The sequence below is a fragment of the Chelonia mydas genome, chromosome 1, assembly GCF_015237465.2.
Source record: "Chelonia mydas isolate rCheMyd1 chromosome 1, rCheMyd1.pri.v2, whole genome shotgun sequence".
NCBI classification, from domain to species: Eukaryota; Metazoa; Chordata; order Testudines; family Cheloniidae; genus Chelonia; species Chelonia mydas.
This window is the reverse complement of record NC_057849.1, coordinates 55,666,112-55,685,233: the sequence shown is the minus strand read 5'-3', so window position 1 is coordinate 55,685,233 and position 19,122 is coordinate 55,666,112. Positions and strand designations below refer to the sequence as shown.

General features: G+C 45.5%; 1 long non-coding RNA gene across 1 annotated transcript; it reads left to right on the top strand.

Annotated features, from left to right (window-relative positions):
- Positions 1–5,647: 5,647 nt before the first annotated feature.
- LOC122463379 lies at positions 5,648–8,486 on the top strand. Its single transcript, XR_006286665.1, has 3 exons — positions 5,648–5,864; positions 7,099–7,249; positions 8,435–8,486. It is a non-coding gene; the product is annotated as an uncharacterized LOC122463379 (long non-coding RNA).
- The last annotated feature ends 10,636 nt before the right edge of the window (positions 8,487–19,122 follow it).

The window sequence follows — 19,122 nt, the reverse complement described above, 5'->3', positions numbered from 1 at the left end:
TTGTCCCCTACAACCATTTCTTCTATGAGGTCCTCACTACTCACCAAAATCAAATCTAAAATGGCATCCCCTCTTGTCGATTCAGCAACTACTTGATGAAGGAATCCATCAACTATCACATCTAGGAAAATCTGAGCCCTAGTATTATTACTCGCACTTGTCCTCCTTGTCTATATCTGGGAAGTTAAAGTCTCCCACGATCACACAGTTTCCATTAGTATTTACTTTATTAAAAACATTAAAGAGGGCTCTATCCATATCCAAATTAGATCCCGGCGGTCTATAGCACACCCCAAGAACTATCACAGGGGAGGCTCTAGTAGTTTTCTTCCCCAATGTGATTTTTGCCCAGACGGACTCTGTCTTATCCATTCCATCGCTTCTTATTTCTTTACATTCTACCTCATCATTGATATACAATGCTACTCCACCACCTTTACCTTTATTTCTGTCTTTCCTAAACAGCACATACCCTTTAATACCTGTAGTCCAGTCATGACTACTATTCCACCATGTTTCTGTTATCCCTATAATATCTGGTTTCACTTCCTGCACCAGTAGCTCTAGTTCCTCCATTTTGTTACCTAGGCTCCTCGCATTGGTGTACAAACATCTTAATTTTTGCTGTTTGGCCTCACTCCCATTCTTTACCCGATTAGGAATGGACATTCTACAGCCAATATGACCTATCAGACTGGTATCCACACTGCCCTTCCTCCTTACGTCCATTCTCCTACCCACGGCTGTATCCTTTCTTACTTTGTTTTCTTCCCTCTCAATGCTTTGGAGATTACCCGGACATCTCCCAACCATCTCCCCCAAATTCCTAGTTTAAAGCTCTCTTAATCAGTTGTGCCAGCCTCCATCCTAGAAGTCTATATCCTTCCCTGCTCAGATGAAGTCCATCCCGAGAGAACTGTCCTCTGTCCATGAATGCCTCCCAGTGGCCATACATCCCAAAGCCCTCCTTATAGCACCACTGCCTGAACCATCTGTTGATAGTCATAATCTTGTAACACCTTTGTTGCCCTTCTCTAGGAACAGGCAGAATCCCACTGAAGATCACCTGAGCCTCGATTTCCTTAAGTGTCTTCCCCAGCCTGGCACAGTCTCCCTTGATACGTTCCAGCGAGAATCTACCGGTATCATTTGTTCCCACATGAAGGACGATCAGAGGATTCTTTCCCGCTCCCTTTAGGATCCTCTTCAACCTCAGGTCCACATCCCGTATCTTAGCACCTGGAAGACAGCACACCCTTGTATTCTCTGGATCAGCTCTGTATTTTCTGATGTTTTCTGTATTTTCCACGGTATGCATCCGATGAAGTGAGCTGTAGCTCACGAAAGCTTATGCTCAAATAAATTGGTTAGTCTCTAAGGTGCCACAAGTCCTCCTTTTCTTTTTATAATATTGTATGTTACTATCACTTTTTACAATACTATTTACACTATGTTAGTAACTTTGTTAGGTTAGCATTAGGGCTGTGAATTAATTGCAGTTAACTCATGCGATTAACTAAAAAAAAATTAACCACAATTTAAAAAATTAATCACGATTAATCGCACTGTTAAACAATAGAATACCAATAAAATTTATTAAATATTTTGGATGTTTTTCTACATTTATTGATTTCAATTACAACACAGAATACAAAGTGTACAGTATTCACTTTATATTATTTTTATTACAAGTACTTGCACTGTAAACATGATAAACAAAAGAAATAGTATTTTTCAATTCACTTCTTACAAGTACTGTAGTGCAATCTCTTTATCGTGAAAGGGCAACTTAAAAATGTAGATTTTTTTTGTTACATAACTGCACTCAAAAACAAAACAATGTAAAACTTTAGCGCCTACAAGTCCACTCAGTCCTACTACTTGTTCAGCCAATCCCTAAGAGAAACAAATTTGTTTACATTTACGGTAGATAATGCTGGCCGCTTCTTATTTACAATGTCATCTGAAAGAACAGATGGTACGTTTGTAGCCGGCATGGCAAGGTATTTACATGGAGATATGCTAAACATTCATATGCCCCTTCATGCTTTGGCTACCATTCCAGAGGACATGCTTCCATGCTGATGATGCTCGTTAAAAAAATAATGTGTTAATTAAATTTGTGACTTAACTCCTTGGGGGAGAAATGTATGTCTCCTGCTCTATTTTACCTGCATTCTGCCATATATTTCATGTTATAGCAGTCTCATATGATAACCCAGCATGTTGTTCGTTTTAAAAACACTTTCACTGCAGATTTGACAAAATGCAAAGAAGGTACCAATGTGAGAATTCTAAAGATAGCTACAGCACTTGACCCAAGGTTTAAGAATCTGAAGTGCCTTCCAAAATCTGATCAGGATGGGGTGTGGAGCATGCTTTCAGAAGTCTTAAAAGAGCAACACTCCAATGCGGAAACTACAGAACCCAAACCACCAAAAAAGAAAATCAACTTTCTACTGGTGGCATGTGACGCAGATAGTGAAAATGAACATGCGTCAGTCCGCACTGCTTTGGATTGTTATCGAGTAGAACATGTCATCAGCATGAACACATGTCCTCTGGAATGGTGGTTGAAACATGAAGGGACATATGAATCTTTAGCGCATCTGGCATGTAAATATCTTGCAACACTGGCTACAACATTGCCATGTGAATGCCTGTTCTCACTTTCAGGTGGCATTATAAATAATAAACGGGCAGCACTGTCTCCCCTAAATGTAAACAAACTTGTTTGTCTGAGTGATTGGCTGAACAAGAAGTAGGACTGAGTGGACTTGAAGGATCTAAAGTTTTACACTGTTTTATTTTTGAATGCAGGTTTTTTTTGTACATAATTCTACATTTGCAAGTTCACTTTCATGATAAAGAGATGGCACTGCAGTACTTGTATTAAGTGAATTGAAAAATACTATTTTTTACAGTACAAATATTTATAATAAAAAATAAATATAAAGTGAGCACCGTACACTTTGTATTTTGTGTTTTAATTGAAATCAATATATTTGAAAATGTGGAAAACATCCAAAAATATTTACATAAATGGTATTCTGTTATTGTTTAACAGCATGATTAATCACTATTACTTTTTTTAATCACTTGACAGCCCTAATTAGAATTACTGCATTGTGGCGTGTCTGCTGTGACAAAACAAGATGTGCTGGAGACAGAAATTACTATAATTAAACACTAGATGAATATTCGCCTCTGCAATGAATATAGTATGCTGTAGTGCATTATCTCAGGCTCTTGTAAAATTTCTGTCATTCTGTCAGGAAAGAATGGCTCAAGAGACACCTAGAAAGCAGCATCCTTCATGTGCACAGGGTGGTGAGGTATTTGACTGCTTTTACACAATGTCAGCCTCATGATTTGAAATATGCACTTGTCCATGGGCAGCGGGTGAAGCTTCCCCTTGGGGAGGCTAGCCCCCTGCCTGGCCTCTTCTGGCCGAGACCCTGCCCCCGCTCGCTGCTCTCAGCCGCCCCCCGTGCCAGGCAGCAGGGACTGAGAGCTTAGCCTTCCCCCCACCCCCCAAGGCCCCAGCCGGGGCAGGGGAGAAAGCGGAGAGCTCAGTTGCGGCACGAGGGGTGGGGAGGTTGAGAGCTTGGCCTCAGCTGAGGTCGAGCTCTCGCCCTGGGCAGGGTCAGCAGTAGAGCTCTCTGCCCTGGCTGGAGCTCCTCCCCCCATTCGGCCTCCTTCCACACACAGCCCTGCCCGTGGCCCTACCCCTTTCCTCCCCTTCCCCCATTCCTCCCCAACTCTGCCTCTTCCCCTGAGGCCTGGCCCCCCACTCACTCCTACCCCTCCCCCCGCAAGGCCACAGCAGGGAGCAACAGCTCCTCCAGCCCCGGGGCCATGGCGGGGGGAGATTTTTCTGGGAGACCCAAATCCCCTTTTCCCTCTCTCCCCTCACCTCCATTACGTGCCGCCCATGCACTTGTCGTTTGCAGATCAGGCCACAGAGAGGACAGCTGGAGTCCTAGACAGTTCCAAAATTATACTGGCTCCGTCCTGCTCTTCTTTGGAGTCTCTTGAATTATATATGACTGAAATTAGAGTTAATTGTCCATTTAAATAAAATTTTTCCTGATGCATGAAATACGAAATATCTTGCTCAGTGGAGGCATTTAAAATCTAATGTGGTTGTCATAAATGAAAATCACTGTCCATTAATACTAAGTGCAGTTAGAATTGGAATAGGTTTGCCAAAGCAAAGTGGTAACAACTAGGAAAATTCCCAGTCTTATTGTAGCTTAGGAACTAGCTCTGGGAGTCCAGGTATCTCAAAGTCTGCCGAATGTTTCAGTACTGTTCTGTGATGATATAAGGGTTTCTGCAGACTGTGCTACTCTGCCTTACCAAACTTGAGCAGGAAGCAACTGAATAGGGTCTGTGAAAGCTGCTAGTGCCATCTCGTGGCGGTTTCAAAGAATATAACAAGTGGCACTACAATGTGAAGCTGTAATAGAAAAAAAAATAGTGACCTCCCTCCAAACTATCCACTAGTAGGTTCTTTTGATTTACCTGCTCCTGAATGAAGACAAGGTCCTACCTTTCCTTAGTAGCTTCATTTGATGATCATCGTTTTCTCCTTTGAAAGCCCAGCACGCTCCCTATTGTCACAAAAAATTGCTGAGCTATTCAAAATAAGTGCTGTGAGGTGATATTCTCTCAGAAGAGCAATGGATAGCATTTCACTGATTTACAAAACAGATCTGTCTGCCCTGACGCCGTATTAGTTCTGCCTTTCATTATTCTTTGCCGGCAGATTTGGAGACAAGCGCACATGCTGTCGTTACGTTTTATTGGTCACCTTTAACTACCAAAACAAGATTGGTTTTCAAACCAAACTGGTCTGCATCATAGTTTTTACAACAGAACTTGAAACACGATTTATCTTGCTAACGTACCATATTATGATACTATGTGTACAATATTACGTTAAGTGAGGTCCATTTTCAACGCTATGCCTTGGGATTTAACTGCACATCTGCTATTAACAGAGCCTTGCGTGTAATGCATAAGGCTGGCAGGTTGTCACAAATTCCACAATTTTTGCAATTAAAAAATAAAAGTCCCGGCAGCTCAATAACCCTCTGCTGAACACCTTTAACTGTCATTTTTAATGGAAATTTTAGCCCTCTTTGTACAAAGATAATCTCCCAAATGTGACCCAAGTGTAACTGATGGAGTGCTGTCTTCCTATGTCCTACCAACAAACCGTACTTGTACAAGGTGTTCCTTGCTTTATATAAAGATGTGTTTTGAGATGAGAGGAAATCTAAAAACAAGTAATTTAGGAAAGAAAAGTTCTAGTATCCGTTTTATAAGCACTTATTTGTTATTTTGTGTCTTACAGGTGAATTGGATTAATTTCATTTGGTTTCAACTTGTCTCAAAAATAAAATCAGAACTGCACGATATATTTGCAACTAATCTCTGCTCTGACTCTCTGACTTGGGCGTGTTTTCTGCTAAAATTCTGGGGGAGGGTTTGGTGGGTTTTCCCCCTCACCCCATTGTTCTCCATAACATAATTGTGACTTTTCTAGGGCTGGTTTTGTTTTGTTTAGACAGGACAAAACCCAGCTTAAATTAATGATTTTGTGGCTGAGCAAATGGTTGCATACGTTACGTTTTTGTCCAGTTGCCACAATTCCCTGCTGGTGCCCCATAAATCCTTCTCTATCTGCCATTTTACCTCTCTGCCTCTTTCCCATCTTTTTATTGTTGTTGTTCTGTGGCTTCTCCACAAGGGGGATGAGGATGAATTGCATGTGCTAGCTCCCAGGCTGCTCTACTTATAAAATGGAAGTCAACAAGAGGAAGATCCTTCCACAGTAAAGGCAGCAACAAGGACAGGTATGCTCAGGAGCTTAGCCAGATTTTCTCTCCAATGGCACGTAGGTGGCAGGGTGGGGTTTGTCATCCCTGAGGCCAGGGAAGGTGTGAAGCACGCAGCAAGCTACTCTTCTCCTGCAGCTTTGTAATGGGTAGCCAACAGCTGAAGGTGCTACAGTTCTTATGGGCATGGGGGAGTCTTGCAGAAAGAGGTGCCTCCTAAACTCTCCCCTTCTCCCCAAATGACACATAATTCAGTGCAGCTTTGACACTGAAATCATCTGAAGCCAGCAGGAGCAGGCACAAGCACAGCTTTGGCAGATTTTCTACCACAGGGTCCAGAGACAGGGTCCAGCCTGGACCACCCCTCAACCTCAAGACTCCTGCACCCAGAATTGTGCAGGGGAGATACCCCTCCTTCCCCTTCCGGACACACTAGGACTCAGGCTGGGCCCTCTACCCCCAAGCCATGTGGGCCGGGGAAAGAAGAAATTAGTAAGAAGGAGCTAGCCCGGGGGCAAAGAAACTGAAGTCAGCAGGAACTAATGCTGGATTTGTAACAAGGGTTGCTGGACATGGATGATGTCCATAAAGCATCTTCTGCAGTTTTGACTGGACATTCTCTGGCCTGTACTGATTGGCCGTTTGCTACTTCCGCCTCCTCCCTCAGAGTCTCTTCACCTCAGAGTCTCTACTGCCTTCATACCCTCTTTCTTCCCCCCTCCTCTCTTCTCCCCTTTCCTGTCCCCCTGCACTCCTTCCTTTAATGTCCCATCTCCCTTCCCATGTCTTCCCAGTTAGCTGATCCTCTTTCAACAAACCCAACCCCCCAAAATTAGCCCCCCCCCCCCAAAATACAATTTGCCACCATCACACTGATCACTCCATTTGCATGTTCTGCCCCTTTTCCTGCCCGGTGTCTATTTAGATTGCAAGCCTTTTGGGGCAGGATCGGTCTCTTACTATATGTTTGTAGAACACCTAGCACAATGAGGCCCCACCCTTGGTTAGTCCCTAAGCACCACTAAAATAAACATGAGGGCGCTTGCCACATAACTTAGATCTAACATGCTGTGCAATACACAAGACTTTGCATTTTAACAAGAAGCATCACGCAGTGACATCCTAGCTCATCACTTTTGAAAATTCCCCGTTGCATGTGCTACTCTATTGACTTTCTTGACTGTTTGTTGTCCATTAAATAGAAAACAATACTTAAACCTTCTGTTTTGCTGTGCACCTGTGTTATTTCTAGGACAATTGCCTGACTGAACACTACAAACTCATTGCTGGATAGCAAACAGGAAGCATAGATATACTCTGTAATGCCTGCTAGCCTTCAGCTTGACAAAACTGAATAGTGTGGCAGAACTGTGACAGATTGTTGCCCAAGGCCATCTCCGCTGGTATGTTTATCAGGAAGTCCAGCAGCATCGTTTGGTGAAAAAAACGGAATTGATCATATTATATAAGGAGGCCCACAGGAATGGGTGTGTGAATCCATATTTATTATTTGAAGTGAAAAGGAAATGGCATCAGAAATGGACATAATAACCAACAGATGTACCTTTGTGTAAGTGGGGGAATGGTCCCGCTATTGTGGGGAACTTTCCTGGCTTATATACTACCCCAGTGAAGTGGGCTTGCGAAAGGATCTGAGTCCTTGCTTCCACTTCCTTTACTCAGAGGCCTGCCTGACCTCAAGGGTTCCCCTTCCACTCCCCTGTGTAAGAGTCCTCGTAACCCCAACAAGGCTGGGCCCAGGATTCCTTGGGGGCTCGACCCCCAGCCTTGTCATGGTCACTAGGGCAGGGGCTAGGGTGTCCCCACTGCAGGGTGCTCTCTGCACTGGCTGCTTCCCTGACCCACTGATCATTACATACAGTTCAAAGCAAATACAATTTATTAAACAGCAATCAGTTTAAGGAAAATGGGAAAGGTTAAAGGAAAACACATAACCCTGCTCTGTGGCATGGGGACATCACAACCAGCATCTATGGCAGGGGTAGGCAACCTATGGCACGCATGCCAAAGGCAGCACACGAGCTGATTTTCAGTGGCACTCACTCTGCCTGGGTCCTGGCTACCAGTCACAGGGGCTCTGCTGCTGGCCTCAGGTACCGGCCACCAGCCCTCTACCAGCTGGGGCTCTATCCACCAGCCCCACTCACCCCGCTGCCAGCCCAGGGTCCCAGGCACCGGTCTGGGGGGCTCTGCTGCCAGCCTGGGGTCCCGGCCACTGGCCTGGGACTCTGCAGCCACCCCCAGCTGTGGCCCACTGGCCCCAGCCTGGGGCAGTGAGGGATGCAGACAGGGGCAGGAGGGGGCACAGGTCAGCACCCCCACCTTAAAAATTGTTCTAGCGCCACTGTACTGGGATATTTTTAAGTCCTGATTCGCTGCTTACATCACTATCACGCCACATGGAACAGCGCACTGCGTTTGACGTTGAGATTAGAATGTACATGCAAGAACTGGTATCAGAGTTTTCCGACAGATTTCAAGATTTCCAGCAATTTGGCCCAATGCTTTCTTTTCTAATGAAACCTGAAAAGTTCAACGAAAGCGACTTGGATTTGTCTGTATTTCAGTGGATGGGTGTTGAAGATTTCGAAATGCAGCTCATTCAATTAAAAAGCTCAGAATTGTGGGCATCAAAGTTTGGAGATCTGCGGAGAGCACTTGAAGCTACCGAGAGAGATCATGGGACCTCTGTTCTGACCTGCTGGACGTCCCTGCCAGTGAAATTTAATTGTTTGAAGAAAAGTGCGTTTGCAATGCTTTCAGCATTTGGATCCACATACCTGTGTGAACAGGTATTTTCACACATGAAAGCTGTCCTCTGTCCCTCTTGGAGCCGGTTAACAACTGATCACTCAGAAGCGTGTGTGCAACTTAAAGTATCTAAATACGTGCCAGCATTGGAAAACTCAGCAAGGAAAAGCAAGGGCAAGGATCACACTAAACTGATAAGATCTGCATTTTAATTTAATTTTTAATGAAGCTTCTTAAACATTTTAAAAACCTTATTTACTTTACGTACAACAATAGTGTAGTTATATATTATAGATTATAGAAAGAGACCTTCTAAAAATGTTAAAATGTATTACTGGCAAGCGAAACCTTAAATTAGAGTGAATAAATGAAGACTTGGCACACCACTTCTGAAAGGTTGCCGACCCCTGATCTATGGCATGTAAGGGAAGTTCAGTCTGTTCCTCACAAGTCCCAGGCCCCTTCTCAGGCCCAGGCTGTGCTGCAGGGATGCTGCAGGTCGGACACTCGCTCTAGTGGTGGCCACACGTTTTCAGGCTTTAGGTGGCAGGACCCTTCTTCCCAGCGTCACCACCACCCCGTCAGGGTTACGATCCCCCTCCAAGTCTGGCCTGCAGGGCCTCTCAGCTGGGGGCATCTCCCTGCGCTGGGCACACTGCCCAGGGTCCCCCTCGCGCTCCTCAGCTGCTCACCGCACTCGGCTCTGGACTGCTCCAGCTTCAGCTCCAGCTCCACTCTGCCTCAGCGCTGCTGCTCTGCCTCCAGCTCCCTGGGCTGCTTCTCTGGCCCCTCTGGCTCTGGTTGCTACAGCTCCGCTCCCAGGACAGGTCTGCTCTGCAGGCTGCTTCTGTGACTCTGCTCCCAGCACTGACCTGCTTCCTGGGCTGCTTTTCTGGCCCCTCTGGAACTGGCACGGCTCTGCTCCCCACCTCAGCTTGGGCCCCTGCTTTCTCCTTAGCTTGGCTCCACTCTGTCTGACCCAGGCAATTCCAGCTCACATGGAGGATGGGACCCACCCTGGCTTCCTGACTCCCTGATTAGCCTGCCCGCCCTGTCATTCAGGCTGACCTGAAGCATTGGCCTCTCCCCATTGTTCCTGGGGACTGTCTGTCTCAGGGTCCTGATTTCCCATCGACCCTTCCTCTTTCTTTTGGTACTGGGAGCTAGCCAACCAAAACACGCCCACTGAGTTTTAGTAAGGGGACAATAGTCCCCTTACATTTGGAAGTGTAAATAATTTTAAAAATCCAATGGAATGTGCTAAAGTTGAGAATGAGAGAAGGAAGCTCTGAGATGCTTAAGGGGGTGATGTAAAGGGGAGCACAAGAACTGGTGCAGGAGTGAAGATTTTTCACCGAGTTACCCGTTAATGTATCAATACAAATCTGAACACATCTGAATACATTAAATGTAACCCTTCGTGGAATTTTGGTGATAAGCACGAACAATTGAAGCCCTCTTTCTTGTTGTTTGTTATGGTACTACAACATCTGGATGGAACTACAGCTTCAGGATCTAATCCTGCATGTCTTTACTCACAAGAGTAATCCTTACTCTCACAGGTAGTCTGATTACAGACTGTATTCGAGCGTTTGCAGAACTGAGACCTTGCGGTGTAAGAACTATTAGTACAAAATTGTACAAATATGGAGGAAAAGGTCTGCTCTAAAGTCTGTTGAAGTTAATGGGAATCGTTCCATTGATTCTGGTGGGTTTGGATCAGACCTCTACAGAGATGCAGTTGTGATGACATTAAACCATGGTTTTCACAACAGACGTACTTCACATCCCAAAGCAGATTACCGTCTGGTCTTTACTCTACACTGAATGAAAAGTGATAAGATTTGCAAGGCCAACTTGGGTATACAACAAATGGAAAGATACATAACTATAATCTACAACAGTAACAGTTTAACATTATTATTATTGCCGTGTGTATTATAGTAATACTGATGGACCAACCAATGTTGTGCCCCATTGTGTGAGGCACTGTAACAAACTGTGAAAAAGTCCCTAGCCCAGAGAGATTATACTCTGAATAGACAAGACAATTGTAGCAAGATAGAGAAAAGGAGCATAACATACATGCAGAGTGATCTACCGAATGGCAGCAAATGGCGTTTGTCCCACCTTGTTTTTTGCTTTGATTTAGTTAGGAGGGGATAAGCTAACCAGGAAGACAAAGGAAGAAGGGGCGAGAACAGGAGGGGAAGAAAGAGGAGGGTGAGAGGGAAAGTGTGGAGTGAGATGGAGATGAAGGAAGGGACAGAAGGGAGTTGGAGCATAAAACATTTTTTATGGCTCACTCAGTTATTATATCCATGTGTGACTCTATGGGACCTTGATTTTAAATACTAGCATTATAAGTGTCTTTAACAAATGAGAAGAGGTACTGAAAGATAGGACTGTCCATTGAGTTTCGTTCCTGCAATTTATCATAGCACACAATTCAGACAGATGGAGATTGCATCAGAATCTACACACTTTGATGTTTAAATGGCTTATTGTAGGCTGGCTGTCCTATTCCCTTTCAGCAGCAACCCAGAAATAAACATTAGTTTCCAGAACTCATTGCAGACGAAAAATGAAGTATTAACAGTGGAAGTCAAACTGACGCTGAAGTTCTAAAGAAATGTGTACAAAAGACAGCATTCTGAAAACAGAATGAGAGGAAATACTCTACCAGGAGACAACACAGAGGGCCAGATCAACCATCGTTTTTTAAGCTGGGTAATAGATCAAGTATTTATGCCCAGCTCTGTCCATCACCATGATACCTGATACCTCAGCAATATCAGTGATGAATGCTACTTTAAAATATCAGAAGTGTGTTATGGCCTCAAGTGTGGCATACAAGAGGCAAAGTAAATAAGAAAGAAAACAGGAGACGTCAGAGACTGAGACCACTCAGGGGCGGCAAATAATAGATTTGTGTAAGCTGGAAAAATAAGCATATGCACAACAGGAACTGTGATGTGTCGCAAAGAGCAGGAAATGTTCATTTTAGAGAACAAAATGAGGAATTTGGAAAGAACAGAGGGAATCGTATCCTGTACACTGTATATAGTACATTACCAGACTATTGTATCTCAATCCCGGGGGAATCCTATAAGGCAACAAGATAAACATTTTTCTTGAATGGGAAACAAAATCATGCTGAAGATCTCTTCTTTTCTGGTGTGACTGGCATGTAAAATCCCATTGGGAACTGGCCGTGTACATGAGTGTGCATCAGGAAGAAAAGATGATGGACACCAGGACAGAGTCACCTTGGTGCTAAAGCCAAAGGCCAGTCAGCTTCTTACGGCATTTAACCCGATATGCCGAAGGCAGGATTCAGAGTCAAATCCAATGCACCCACAATGCACCAACCTCAATGGGGCACAAGGAAGAAATTGGTTAATTTTATAACAATCTACAGAAAACAATACAATAAGCTTCCAGACAAAACATGGTATTGGTAATAGAAGATTTTAACGCAAAAAAAGGATCGATGAGGAATTCCTGGGCTGGAGCAATAGGCAGATTTGGGCTCGGTGAAGAAAATGAAAGAAGAGAAAGGCAGAAATTTAGTAGCCTAACAACCTGGTGATAACAAATAGGCTATTTCAACAAAGAAAACTGCGGAAGAAATGAGCTTGGGTATCACCTGATGCAGATGCAGATTAAGATTTATTGGTGCCTTGAGCAAACGAACATTTGGGCCCTCCAACACACACACAATCCCAGCCTGGGGGCCACATCTCCTGCTCCTCCCCTTCCCCCCAAGGTTGCGCCTGTTGGCCTGGCCAGAAGCCAGGGCTGTGGTAAGAGCTGCCCAGGGAGCCCGGGCTGCTAGGGGGATCCCTGAACGCTCCAGCTGCCCTTGGGGGCAGGACATGGGCCAAGTGGCTGCTCTCGGGGCCCCTGGGCCCCTGTCCATTTGCTGATCATCAGTTGGCAAGAACAAACAGGACAAATGCCCAGTCTTGCTAAAAACAGGTTAAGGGGGGAAGGGGTGAGTGGTGGGGCAAGAGAGGGAGAGGCTCAGGCCAGCTCTGCATCGTGTGGGGCGGAGAGAGGCTTGGGCCAGCTCCACACGAAGCGGTGGGGAGCAGCTCAGGCCAGCTCGGCACGGGAGGGGGCAGGGGGAATATGCTCACCCTACTACTGCCAGGCTCCAGCTTCCGGCTGGCCAGGGGGCAGGACCTCAGGGGGAAGAGGAGGAGCAGGGTGGCAGGGCTCCAGGTGGGGAGAGGAGGAGCAGGGGGTGGTGCCAGAGTTTCAGAACTCTGGCAGGAGCCCCCAAATTGGCCAGGGCCCCTGGGCATGTGTCCCATGGACCCGCGCGGTAATCCGCCACTGACCTAATGGGCAAACGAAGATCATGATAGATTTTGTACTCGTGAATTGCAGATGGAAATCAGGTGTGTTGTCCTGCAGATCATTTGAGACCAATAACAGATCAGATAATAAGTTACTGTTGTCATCAATGAGGTTGAGGCTGAGAACAACTGAAAAAGTACTGAGAACAAGATATATGATGTGGACAAATTGAAAGAGCCAGATACCAGGAAAGAATACAAGGAAGCCATATGGAAAAATATCAGATCTCGGGTGAAAAAAGAACCAAACCCTGAAGAGACATGGAATAGTGAGTGTAAAATATTGGATTACAAGAGCAGCTGAACAAGTGTTGGGCTAGAGTCCAAATCAAAGCAATCAAAGAACGAAGTGCTGCAGTTGAGTGACAAGAATAGGAAATGGAAGGAGAATAAAAAGGAAGATGCAAGTCTAAGAACGGAGTACAGCATTATGACCAGAAAGATAAAACAGAAAGCGAAGAGAGTGAATAACAATTGGATAAATGTAAATAAGCAGAAGACTGTGCAAAGAGAAATGCAACACTGTATTGCAAGATTAGAGAACTGAGTGGGACATAGAAGTTGAAAACATTGGCAGTGAAAGAAGCATGGGCAAATAACTGATGATGAAAAAGCAAAGAATAAATGATGTAAAGAATATTTTGAAGAGCTTTATGACATGCAGAACACAGTAGATGAAATGGTCCTAGAGAAGCTTCCCAGTACAAATGAGGGAGAGCAGATGCCAGAATTTTTAGAAGAAGAAGTAAAGATCTCAATAGAAAGTTGGAAAAGGAAAAGGCACCAGGAAGTGACAACAAAACCTCAGAGCTGTTGCAAACAAGTGAGAAACACATAGTAAAGGCAGTTCACAAGCTATTCAACAAGATTTACAAGCAAGAGCAAGTGCTAAGTGAATGGGGTAAAATGATAATAGTACCAATTCATAAGAAAGGAGATAAAAGTGAATGTAAGAACTATAGAGGAATCAGCCCACTGAGTGTGCCGGAAAAAGCATTCACCAAGACATTGCAGAGGAGAATGAAGAGGTACATGGAAGTGGCGCTTGCAGAAGAACAGGCTGGATTTAGGCTAGGACAAAGTGTAATAGATCGGCTATCAGAGAAATACATAGACCACCCCCAAGCCTGTTGCAACAACTTTATAGTCTTCAAACAGGCTTTTGATAGCATTTGGCAGAAAGGATTATGGCAAGTCTTGCAAATGTATGCCGTCCCTGGCAAAATGATCAAGCTGACAGAAAACATATAAACACACACAATGGATGAGTGCAGACAGAGTAGACAAGAAGCTGGCAGAACGTTCAGGATGACCACAGGCGTGAGGCAAGGATGCATGCTATCGCCAGATTTGTTTAACTTGGCATTGTAAGCAGTGACGGCTGTAGCACTGAGAGATGAAATGAGGAGTCATGTTACGTGGGAGGACAGTGAATAAGTTTAGATTTGCAGACAATATTGACCTCTTAGAATTGACCAAGGAGGACGTACAGAGAATAACTGACAAGGTAGACCAGGAAAGCAGAAAATTTGGACTGAAGATCAGTATGGGGAAGACAAAAACTATGTCAAACGGAAGACAAGAAGAAGAGGTAAAGATCAAAAACAGAGACAAAGAACTAGAATAAGTGGGAAAATGCATGTACAGTGGAGGATGGGAATTGTGAGGATGACATAAAAAGAGAAGACTCAGACAAGGTGCTACTGCATTTGGAAAGCTCTGCAACATCTGGAAGGCTCTGCAACATCTGGAAGGCTAGACAAAAATGAAAATCACCGTATATGAGACAATTGTGTTGATATTGCTGTATGGGTTGGAATGTTGGAGGATGAGGAAAGCTGATGAACATAAGTTATTGACTGCAGAAATAAACTGGCTGAGGGTGTTAAGACAGCAGAAAATAAAAAAAATAAAAATACGGCTAAGGCAAAAAGTAATGCTGTTATGAAAGATTCATAAAAGACGATTGTGATGGCTTGGACACATGTCAGGAATGGACCCAGAAAGATACTGTAGTGAGCAGGCATGGCCTCCCTCCAAGATTGACAGGGAGGCCACACCCGCCCCTCTGGCAGCAGACGGGCAGTACAGGAAGTACAAAAGGTGGGCCCTGACCTCACTTGGGCAGTAGCCACTGAGGGAGACAGACACTTCCCACCCGCTGCTGGAACGGGAAGTTGAAGAGGACCTCCACTGCCCCAAGGACTCGTCAGATCTTCCAGAGCTGCCAGACACCCCAAACACTGTAGTCTGGCTGCATTGCTGCCTGAAGCCAGGTCAGCGTGTTGCAGCCAAATCCCTGCTGACTCACTAGTGGAACACTCCACCACTGTTAGGGCCCTGGACTGGGACCCGGTAGAGTAGGGTGGGTCCAGGTCCTCCTACCCCCCTGCTGCCAACCCCACCTCAGGGGTGGGGGGTGTGTGGCAGCCTCCCCTCCTAAGACCAGGAGGCCTGTGTTGGTGTACTGTCTGCCAGGGCTAGGACATTAGACTCTAGACTATTTATTACTTTGCCCTGCCTGAGGCCCAGAGCCCACTTAGACTGGTTGGTGCCCTGCCTTCCCTGAGGGCATGGGCCCCTACACTCTCTATTGCTCTGCCCTGCCTGAGGGCCTGAACTCCAGAGACTGCTAATTTCCCCCCTTTACAGATGGCCGTTCTAGCTGTGTAGTAGTGAGGAGGCATGGCCTCCCTCCGAGACTGACAGGGAGGGATGGTCACGCACACTCCTACAGATACCATGCATGGCAATACATACGAGAGTGTAAGAAACTAGAAATAAAGGAAGACCAAGGATGCGTTGGATAGATGCAGTGAAGAGTGACATAGAATAAAAAGCGTTAAAGATGAACAAAGCCAGTGCAAGATAGAGGTGGAAAAACTTCATTTGGTTCTGTTGTCGCTGTTGAGCTGACAGATGGGAATCAAAGACAAAAGAATCAAAGAAGGCATCATGATCAGGATCACTTTATCTAGAAATGGCAAGTTGTAAGGGAGCTCAGGGAGCAATGGTTTGATAGGGAATTTTTCAAATCATAATTTAAAAATAACATTTGAATTGTCCGGACCCAGGAAGCTGTGTGCAGTTAGCTTAAATAGCTCCATGATGCTACTCGCACAATATCATGAGTGTGGCTCTCATCCTCCCTCTCCATTTGCTTCTTATTGTTTGTTACACATTCTTGGTGTTTCTTCTCTTTAGTTAGGCTATGTCTACACTGCAGAGTTTTGTTGTCAAAAGTTATGCCACTTTAATTAAAGTGTTGTTGCATGGCCTCACTATGCTCCTTGTGTTGGCAGAGCACATCCACACTAGCAGCTCTTGCATCAACACAGAGAGCAGTGCACTGTGGGTAGCTATCCCATTGTGCAATTGGCCGGCGGGTGCTTTGGGAAGGGTTTGCAATGCCCCATGGGGCAGGCACCGCGTCACATGATGCAGGTTTCTGAATCCCATTCTTCCATAGGCATCCTACTAGACTGCCAGATTTTCAACTGAAGCGTGTGTGGGGGAGAGGGGGCGAGAGCATGTGACAGGGAGTGGGAAAGAGAGACAGCGTGTGTGTTGGGGAGTGTGTGAGAGAGTCTGGGGGGATGTGAGAGAGACAGAGTGAGTGTTGGGGGAGAGTGAGTGTGTTGGCATACTGTCTCTAAGTTCAAACAGCAGCCTGAGTAACCAGTCCTGAGGCATGGGGAGGGGGACACCCCCAACATCAGCCCCCCTCTCCCTCGCTGGCTCTGCATAGCACAGCAGTCTCTCTCTCTCTCTCTCACACATGCATGTGCGCACACACACACACACACACACACACACATGCACGCCCCTGCCTGCCTGCCTCTGCGTTTGTAGTGCGGGAGACAACAGCATTCCACATTAATGATTTGCTCTTTGCTCCCAGAGCAGAGCAGCACAGTGAACTGTCAGAACTTCATGGAGCTTTGAAAGGGGAGGGGCACATGCCTGCAGGGCAGCCCAGTTGAAAACAGTGAGCCCAGCAGTCACAGGTATTGTGGGATACCGGGGGAGGTCAGTTCTGGCGATATAATGAATGGCAGCATTTACACTGACACTTTGTCATTTTAACCTTTCCGCAAAAATCCCTTTCTGTCTCGTTGAGATGGTTTTATTTTGTCACCAAAACTGAAGAGTTTTGACACCAAAAGTGGCATTGCAGTGTGTACACCTCCACCGCCAAAAGCTGCCTTTTTTCCGACAAAACTCTGCAGTGTACACAAGGCCTTAAATTTCAATCCTGCAAAGACTTGTGCACATAGTCAGCACATGAGTAGCCCCACTGACCTTCGTCTTAGGCCCCTTAATCCCCTTTTTAGGCTTCACTGTGATCCACCAAACTCCAACTTGGCTGCTGCCTAACCCTGCACAACCTTATGAAATACCACAGTCTTTTAATTTATTTCCCAGGAGTTGAGAGATGCACAGGATTAAAGATTTAATATACTGGCTACACAAAATAAAACATACACACACTACTCCTGAGGGAATTCCACACCAAAAAATTAAAAATTCTGTGCACAATATTTTAAAATTCTGTAAAATTCTGCATATTTTATTTGAAAATCCTACCATTTTCAATTATTTAAAATGGTGTGATTATATTGTTATTTTATTTTGACAAATAAAATATGCAGAACTTTGCAGAATTTTAAAATTTTTAATTTTTTGGCGAAGAATTCCCTCAAAAGTACCAGGTTTCTATGTGGTGTAATCTGGCTGAGGGCAGCTCTGTGGGAGGTCTGGGGGGAAATCTAGGTGCTCCGTGCAGGTGCTCCGTGCAGGGTTCTGGGTGCAGGGGGAATGGGACTCTGCAGGGGAGTCCAGGTGAAGGTGATTAGGGCTCAGTGGGGTGGGGGGCTCCTGATGCAGGGGTGAGGCTTGGCGGGAGGGAATTTGGGGGGGTTATGGGTGCAGGGGGCTCCTGATACAAGGGGGCTAGGTGGGCGAGTTCTGGGTGGGAGGAGGGGTCACGTGTGGAGAGCTGCTTCCCCTGTCTGCACAAGCCAGACCCCCCTGCACCCAACCCCCACCCCGCTGATCCTCACCCCCACCCTTCACCCAGACCCCCTCCTGCCAAGTCCTCCCCCTCCCCTCACGGTGTAGAGCTTCCTGCAGCCCGGGGAAGTTTCTGGGGGTTGATGTGACCCAGCCCTGGCTGCTCTGTTCAGGGAAGGGGAGGGACTAATGTCCCTGGGTGCCCCAGGGCATCACCAGACCCCTCTCCCTCAAGTGATCTACCTCTCCCCCAGCTGCCGGGACAGAGCGTCTGAGCTGCCGGAGGGGTGAGTGAGCATCGTTGCAGCTTCTCTTTGCTTCTCCACAGAAACCATTTTCTGTAAGAAAGCAAAAGGAATCTGGGGGTGGGGACTTTTTTCTGCTGCACTGCAGTGGCACAAATTTTCCCCAGGAGGAACATAAAAGGATTATTTTGGACACTTAGGAAACCAAACTCATAGAGACATAGAAAAATTAAAATGGTGGTTAAAAAGCAAAAATAACTACATATACAAATACCTCTAAACATCCCCTTGAGATGGCATAAAACCATACTCTGAGGGAAAACAGGATATGAAAATTAAAATGAGGGAGAGGAACTGTAAAAATAGAGAAATGTCACTTGTGTCTATCCCAATAATACCTCTGCTTTTGAGAGGGTCCATGACCTTACAAGCTAACCAACATGGAACCCTCAGTAGAGGGTAAGCAACGCTTTGAAAGCAAAAAGGCAGATTTACATATTATCATAAAACATAATCTGGGATTTTCAAACTCAACGTTGTTTTCCTTTGGTGTTTCCAACATTATATTAGAGCCACATGAACCTTTAGTTTTGAAACCTGAAACCATGCAAAACTCCTCTGCAGCTCTCCACCTCCTTTCTGGAGAGAGAAATGAAGATGCTGAGAAGTGGGGAAGCTCCTATTCTTTGGCGTGCCCAGCAGAATGTAGGCACTGGGAAATGTTCCTTCAACCCAAATATCCACAAACAGGAGAGGGCTTGGGCGGGGGGAGGGTATGTGAATTTTTGAAAGTGTTGATGGAAGATTTTTGGTACGCCACAAAACTGAGAAGGGCAAGACTAACAAACACAGGGAATGGTGCAGGGGCAGGAAATTGAGGGA